This window comes from Pinus tabuliformis, chromosome 1_2 (assembly GCF_031772625.1).
Source record: "Pinus tabuliformis cultivar Carrire ecotype Pingquan chromosome 1_2, CPIR1, whole genome shotgun sequence".
Taxonomy (NCBI): Eukaryota; Viridiplantae; Streptophyta; class Pinopsida; order Pinales; family Pinaceae; genus Pinus; species Pinus tabuliformis.
The window spans coordinates 176,014,805-176,023,669 of NC_142298.1; the positions used below are offsets into that span (position 1 = coordinate 176,014,805).

The window sequence follows — 8,865 nt, forward strand, 5'->3', positions numbered from 1 at the left end:
TCTAACTGCTGAAACTATTGTATAAAAAGACAGATGAAATAACCCAGAGGGGTTCCGGAGCGAAGCATTGAAAAGAGAATAAGACAAATACATTTTATTTCCTTCATCAAATGTTCAGTGCACAATTAAATACAAGATTGCAAGATTTATGTCCTCTATGATAGAATACGCATGCATACATATTTCTGTTCATTCAATTCATTGCAGACAAATACAATAACAGAGTTTCACGACCTCAAAAGAATACACCTATATATATATTTTCTGTACATTCAACTCATTGCAGGCAAATATAGTAATCGAGTTTCACGACCCCAAAAGGAATACACATATCTATTTGCTGTACATTCAACTCATTGCAGGTAGACACAGTAACGGAGTATCACGATTCCAAAAGTCTCATGACCAGCCAAGACCGAGAGCGAGCATAAAGCGAGGAGAGACAAACAATAACGCAAGATACAGTCCACAGTCGAAATTGGTAAGCAACAGCACCGAACTTAAATATATATTACATACCACTGTGTAATTACATTGCAGGTTTATAAAACTCCCATAACATGAAAGGACTGTGCAACGAGGATTCGTTGGTCCTGGCCACCAAATAAAAGAACTTACAGAAACCCTCCTAGCTACGGCTACGGGTTTGAATAACATAAAGACCAGACTCTACCACTATCTCGCATACAGACCACAGATGCAAGTAAATACGGCAAAGACGAAGAACCACGGAAGAAACTAAGGTAAGAACAGAGCTACCCGGAAGACAAGCAGTCGAAGTCCCTGCAAAGCCACGGGACCGGTCACCTGCAACCACCACAGAAGAGAAACGTTAGGGTTCATAACCAAATCAAACCCTCGCAACAGAAACAACATCGTGAAGCTGTAAAGGAGTTGACAGAAAGCGAAACCCTTGTATGGCTGAGGAGCATAGCCATACCTGAAGTGAACCGAACCCATAAGCCGCAGAAACGAAGTGAAACCCTGACCACAGAGGGGCTGCGAGAGTTAGCACCAGCTCGAGCAGAGGATAATGAAATATAGCAAGGAACAATCTCTTACCTGAAGACACAGTGCCGAACGTCGGACAAGAACCAGAGGCAGAGCCAAATACCTGAGCAAAACACAGAGAGCAAAGTGACGGAGTGAAAATGACCGAATAGGCGCGAACCGGCAGTGAAAAGGGAAAAGTGAAATTAGGGTTTGGTAATTTCGAGAAGAACAGGTGTCGCGGGAAGAGACCAAGTCAGTACCGTGGGTTGATTAATAATCACCTACCAAATAAATTGCAATCACACCATATCCAAAATCAAAATATCAGTGCAGGTCCACATAGGATTGGGCTAGTGTGGGACCACGTGGGCTGGGCCCCCATCAATTGGTATCAGAGCAGTTTTTTTTTATATATAGAGAAAGATGGCAGAAGGGCAAGTGCCAAGACGAGGACGTGGAAGAGGTGCACGTAGAGGAGCAGATGAAGGATTGAGGGAACAGATTAGAGTTCTAACAGCTCGCTTGGAAGCAATGGAAGCGGGTAGACGAAGAGACCCGGAACTGGGAGATGACAGTGAGGAAGAAGCGGTAGCTACTACAGATGGGTCTGATGAAGAAGCTCCAGAATTGAGACTGCTGCATTCAATTTTATTGGCCAGCAGCAAACCCAAAACAGAGATTTCGAATTACGATGGCAGTCTGTCTGCTGATATCCTATTGGATTGGATAAGCGAACTAGATAAGTATTTCGAAAATGAGGAAGTTAAGGAGGATAGGAGAGTCAAGTTCGCTGCTACTAAGTTGAAGGGACATGCCCTCTTGTGGTGGGATAATGTCCAAGCAGACAGAAAAAGACTGAACAAATTACCTATACGGAATTGGTCAAGGATGGTAGCAAAATTGAAGGGCAGATTTCTGCCGAAAGATTACCAGGTTGAACTATGTCGGCGAGTACAGAATCTGAGACAGAGAGGTATGACTGTCAAAGAGTATACGGAAGAGTTCTACCGGGTAAATCTACGTGCTGGTTATACGGATGAAACTCCAGAAAAAATAGCGACATATGTCAATGGCTTGAGGATGGAAATTCTGGATGAAATTAGCATTCTTTCTCCCCGAAATATTGAAGAAGCCTTTCAGAGCGCTGTAAAGGCTGAGGAAAAGATTAACAGAAAACAGAACAGCAGAAGAGGGAGAGGAAGTAGCAGAGGACGGGGACAATCCTACGGTAGAGGAAAGAGTGCTGTGAACAGTGAAGAAGGCAGCAGTTCAAAAACTTCAGGGACAGCAGAAAAAGGAGATAGCACCAGAGGAGGTCGGTCATACCAGAGAGGACGAGGGAATGGCCGCGGAAGAGGGACTAATGTCCAGTGCTACAGGTGCCAAAAATGGGGGCACAGAGACTTTGAATGTCCAGAAGTTGAACAGGTCGGTCAGAGGGGAACGCTGATGGCACAACCTGAAGAAGCTGAAGCACAACCCCGGGAGGTGGAAGACATGGCAGAGACGGGAGAAGCTTTGATTTTGAACAAAGTGTTGTTAAAGCCAACCAAGGAAGTGGCTGAACCAACACAGCGGAAGGCACTGTTCCGGACAGTCTGTAAATCGTATGGAAAATGCTGCAAGGTAATAATAGACAGCGGGAGTACGGATAACTTGGTTGCCACAGAGATGGTGGAAAAACTGGGGTTGAAGCGGCTGAAGCACCCCACACCTTACAAGGTGTCGTGGCTGCAGAAAGGCCACCAACTGTTGGTTGATGAACAATGCGAGGTAGAGTTTCGCATTGGCAAGTACCACGATACAGTGGTCTGCGATATTATGCCCATGGATGTGTGCCACATACTGCTCGGAAGACCATGGCAGTATGACAGGAAGGTGACACACGATGGGAAAACTAATTGTTATAAGTTTGTGAAGGATGGGGTCAAACACACACTTGTACCCATCAAAGAGGAAGATTCAGCAGAATCAAGCGGAACAAAGGCGCTATTAATGGGAGGAAAACAGTTCATAAAGCAGCTTGAGGAAAATGAAATTAACTTTGCAGTTGTGAGGAGGATGGAGCCAGTATTACTGAACTTAGAGAAATCAGAATTGCCCAAAGAAATACAAGAGCTATTAGAAGAATTTCAAGATATTGCGGCTGATGAGCTACCTGATAAGTTGCCTCCTAAAAGGAGCATCAACCACCACATTGATTTTATACCAGGGTCGAGTTTACCGAACAAGGCAGCGTACAGAATGAGTCCAAAAGACAATGAAGAAGTACGCAAACAAGTGCAGGAGTTGTTAGATAAGGGACTGATCAGAGAGAGTTTAAGCCCCTGTGCAGTACCTACAGTCCTTGCGCCCAAGAAGGGAGGAGAATGGCGAATGTGCACAGATTCGCGGGCTATAAACAAGATCACCATTCGATACAGGTTTCCCTTGCCTAGGATGGATGACATGATGGACTGTCTTAGTGGGGCAGCATATTTTACAAAAATAGATCTAAAAAGTGGGTATCATCAGATCAGAATCAGGGAAGGGGACGAATGGAAGACAGCCTTCAAGACCAACGAAGGACTGTACGAATGGCTGGTCATGCCATTTGGGTTGAGTAACGCACCGAGTACTTTTATGAGATTAATGAACGAAATGTTAAAGGAGTTTATTGGAAAGTTCGTGATAGTCTATCTGGACGATATTTTAATTTTTAGCAGGACGAAAAGAGAACACCTTCAGCATATTCGAAGGGTATTCGAGAAGCTGCAGCAGAACAAACTGCTGATAAATTTAAAAAAATGCACTTTCTTGCAGAAGGAGTTAATTTATCTGGGATTTGTAGTGGCAGAGAATGAGTTAAAGATGGACCCGGAGAAGATTGAAGCGATCATGAGTTGGCCGTCACCTAAGAGTTTATTCGAGGTACGTAGCTTTCACGGTTTAGCAAGTTTTTATAGAAAGTTCATTAAGAATTTTAGTGAAATCTGCGCGCCCATGCTAGAGACCATCAAAAAGGCCAGCCAACCTTTTTGTTGGACTAAGGCAGCAGAAGACAGTTTCCAACTTCTGAAGCGGAAAATAACGGAGAGGCCAATCTTGAGACTGCCCGATTTTAGCAAACCTTTTCAGGTTTGGTGTGATGCCAGCGGGACAGCTATTGGCGCTATACTCAGTCAAGAGGACAGACCGGTGGCATTCTTTAGTGAAAAGCTAAATGAAAGTCGGCAGAAGTATTCGTCATACGACAAAGAATTCTATGCAGTGGTTCAAGCCTTGAAGCATTGGAGGCACTATTTACTAGGCAATGAGTTCGTTTTGTTCTCTGATAATTCTGTGTTACAGTACATAACACAGCAGCACAAACTGAACCATAAACATGCCAAGTGGGTGGAGTACCTGCAAAGTTTCACTTTTGTGTTGAAACACATAAGTGGGCAAGCCAACAAAGTGGCGGATGCTTTGAGCAGAAGAGCCTTGCTCTTACAGGAAAGTGGCATACAGGTGATGGGATTTGAGTATTTGAAGGATTTGTACCAGATGGACGCGGATTTCAAAGAAGCTTTTGAAGCATGCCAGAATCCCGTATTGAGGAATACAAGCCCATGGCTAGATTTCAATTTACAGGAAGGATTATTGTTTCGAGGAGGACAGCTATGTGTTCCAGATTGTTCGATGAGGGAAAATCTGGTGAGAGAGAAACACAGTGGCGGACTAGCGGGACATTTTGGCATCGATAAGACATTGGAGCAGCTCGGGCATTTTTATTACTGGCCAAGGATGAGCCGGGACGTACAGAGGTATGTAACCAGGTGTAAAATCTGCCAACTGGCGAAAGGACACAGCCAGAACACGGGGCTGTACACACCCCTACCTGTTCCAAGCAGGCCGTGGGATTCGGTCAGCATTGACTTTGTCCTAGGATTGCCTAGAACGCAGCGAGGATATGATTCAGTGATGGTGGTGGTAGATAGGTTTTCAAAGATGGCTCATTTCATTCCGTGCCGGAAGACTAGCGACGCCACAAACGTGGCACATCTCTTCTTCACAGAAGTAGTTCGATTACATGGCTTACCAAAAACTATAGTTTCAGACAGGGATGTGAAGTTTACAGGGCATTTTTGGCGCACCCTGTGGAAAAAGCTGGGCACACAGTTAAATTTCAGTTCTGCATATCACCCGCAGACCGATGGGCAGACAGAGGTAGTAAACAGGAGTTTGGGCAACTTGTTACGAAGCTTAACAGGAGAAAACTCGCGATTGTGGGATCGAGCTCTTGCCCAGGCAGAATTCGCTTATAACGATTCGCCTAATCGGAGCACCGGTCTTAGCCCATTCCAAATCTTGTATGGTATGCATCCGCGAGGAGTACATGAGTTACGGGATTTGGGACAGCTAGAAAGGAGAAGTGCAGACGGGGAAGATTTTGCTGAAGCGATGAGCGAACTGCATGAGAAAGTCAAATTGAGATTACAGGATAGCACGCAAAAATATAAGCAGCATGCAGACATAAGACGGCGTGAGGTACATTTTGAAATTGGAGACGAAGTCCTTGCACATTTGCGCCGGGAACGGTTTCCTAAGGGTACGTATAACAAACTGAAGTTCAAAAAAATCGGCCCATGCAAAATTCTGCGCAAATTTTCAGCAAATGCATATGAAATTCAGCTGCCACCTGATATAGGTATATCACCCATATTCAACGTGGCAGACCTGTTCCCATATAATGCCCAGGCAGAAGATAAAAGAATGGTACAGCCACAACGGGACACCCAGTTCGAGGACAATCTTTGGAAGAAACAGTTACCGTCGGTCAAGACCCATGAAATAGAAGGAATCATCAGCACACAGGTGGCCAAGAAGACACGCAGAAAGGAGTATCTGCGTTATCTCGTAAAGTGGAAGGACTGTCCAATGGAGGACAGCTCCTGGCTCGACGAGATACAGATTCGAAAGGCGGGCTACTCGGTGGAGGAACTCATGGAACGGAGCCATGAGATCTCTCTTTTACCCCGGCAGCCTGATGCAGGAGCATCTGGTCGACAGGGCGAAGACCGAGAAGGGGCAGACAAAGTTTCTGAAGAAGATTGGGAAAGATGAACAGTTCGACAAATGGACAGCAAGTCTGTCAGAGTTCTTATGTTTTATTTTGTTTCTTCCAAGGTCAACTACAGCATTTGATTCTGTTAGCTTAAATTTCTATTTATTTTGTTTTAACTATAGTAACAGGTCTTAATTAGAGTTGTTAAGAGACTGTAGTAACAGGTCTTAAGTTAGAGTTGTTAAGAATTAGATTAATATCAATAATCAATGTAAGCAGCAAACCCTTATGTAACAGAGGAAACAGGTAAACAAACAAATAGTCAAGTCACGTAAGTTGATAGTAACTGCCGAGCAACTGTAATGTAGTAACTACCAAGCAGTTATCTAACTGCTGAAACTATTGTATAAAAAGACAGATGAAATAACCCAGAGGGGTTCCGGAGCGAAGCATTGAAAAGAGAATAAGAAAAATACATTTTATTTCCTTCATCAAATGTTCAGTGCACAATTAAATACAAGATTGCAAGATTTATGTCCTCTATGATAGAATACGCATGCATACATATTTCTGTTCATTCAATTCATTGCAGACAAATACAGTAACAGAGTTTCACGACCTCAAAAGAATACACATATATATATATTTTCTGTACATTCAACTCATTGCAGGCAAATATAGTAATCGAGTTTCACGACCCCAAAAGGAATACACATATCTATTTGATGTACATTCAACTCATTGCAGGTAGACACAGTAACGGAGTATCACGATTCCAAAAGTCTCATGACCAGCCGAGACCGAGAGCGAGCATAAAGCGAGGAGAGACAAACAATAACGCAAGATACAGTCCACAGTCGAAATTGGTAAGCAACAGCACCGAACTTAAATATATATTACATACCACTGTGTAATTACATTGCAGGTTTATAAAACTCCCATAACATGAAAGGACTGTGCAACGAGGATTCGTTGGTCCTAGCCACCAAATAAAAGAACTTACAGAAACCCTCCTAGCTACGGCTATGGGTTTGAATAACATAAAGACCAGACTCTACCACTATCTCGCATACAGACCACAGATGCAAGTAAATACAGCAAAGACGAAGAACCACGGAAGAAACTAAGGTAAGAACAAAGCTACCCGGAAGACAAGCAGTCGAAGTCCCTGCAAAGCCACGGGACCGGTCACCTGCAACCACCACAGAAGAGCAACGTTAGGGTTCATAACCAAATCAAACCCTCGCAACAGAAACAACATCGTGAAGCTGTAAAGGAGTTGACAGAAAGCGAAACCCTTGTATGGCTGAGGAGCATAGCCATACCTGAAGTGAACCGAACCCATAAGCCGCAGAAACGAAGTGAAACCCTGACCACAGAGGGGCTGCGAGAGTTAGCACCAGCTCGAGCAGAGGATAATGAAATATAGCAAGGAACAATCTCTTACCTGAAGACACAGTGCCGAACGTCGGACAAGAACCAGAGGCAGAGCCGAATACCTGAGCAAAACACAGAGAGCAAAGTGACGGAGTGAAAATGACCGAATAGGCGTGAACCGGCAGTGAAAAGGGAAAAGTGAAATTAGGGTTTGGTAATTTCGAGAAGAACAGGTGTCGCGGGAAGAGACCAAGTCAGTACCGTGGGTTGATTAATAATCACCTACCAAATAAATTGCAATCACACCATATCCAAAATCAAAATATCAGTGCAGGTCCACATAGGATTGGGCTAGTGTGGGACCACGTGGGCTGGGCCCCCATCATGTTGTCCATGATATATAATATGATAATTATGACATGCATCTATAGCTTGACACTCCATTCCAATTTCTTTCATAATGGCATATAAATCTTGGTATGTGTGAGGTAAAGTATTTGATGATGGTAACATAAATTCACCTAACAATATACAACATAAAAAATCACTAGTTAGTGTAAAGAATATTAATCATAAATATTCCATTCTTATTTTACACATTAATTAACACAAAAGAAAGGAAAAAAACAACCTTTATGTATAATATGTGATGAAACATATTACATACCTTAGGATTTGTGTCATACAAGTGTTTGAAAAACCATTCAAAACTTTTAAGTTCACCAACAATAATGTAGCAAAGAGAAGATTTGTTTTTGAGCCTTCATAAAATGGTGTTGTTGCCTTTTCTAGCAAAGGTTCATCAATAATATTATCATCATTGTCCTCATCCTCATCATTAACTGGTCAAGTGAACAAGTCTTGGATCAATTATTTTGCCCCATCATCTTGAACTATGTTATTTTCATCATCTTCTTCCATAGGATCATTAACTTGATCTTCAATATTTTCTCCATGTTCCTTGGCTTGTACAACATTTCTACTACTACTTGGGGCATTCAAACATTGTCTACGGGGCCAACTTGTCATTATAATTATAAAAAACTAAGCAAATTAAAATTAGTATGCATAACAAATATTATAACAACATAAAATTTTACAAATAGAATTAATATAAACATAATAGATAATGAATATATAGCTTACCAAGGGATGATATTCCTTCGGTCCCCCTTCAATGTGCCCATATTTCCTACAATGTATTTTAGTTATTTTTCTTAAAACTCTTACAATACATTAGATCCCACATTTACCGCAAGGACAATAACATCTACCATCATCCCCTTGATTTTTCCCCCACCTAATGTTTGTTAACATTCTTCCCCACAAAAAATAATGCGATGATTATGTTATAAAATTGAGTAGCGTAATAGATCTATTAAATTTTGCAATGCAATTGATATATATAAGAATAATATGTTTTTTGCTCAACAAGAAGACCTTACAACCTTTTAGAATCATTGTAGTTA

At 42.3% G+C, this 8,865-nt stretch overlaps 1 long non-coding RNA gene across 1 annotated transcript; it reads right to left on the reverse strand.

Moving 5' to 3' along the window:
* Positions 1–668: 668 nt before the first annotated feature.
* On the reverse strand, positions 669–7,766 carry LOC149205058 (uncharacterized). Its single transcript, XR_016251825.1, has 4 exons — positions 7,345–7,766; positions 7,164–7,211; positions 941–984; positions 669–807 (listed from the first exon to the last, which is right to left on the reverse strand). It is a non-coding gene; the product is annotated as an uncharacterized LOC149205058 (long non-coding RNA).
* Positions 7,767–8,865: the final 1,099 nt, after the last annotated feature.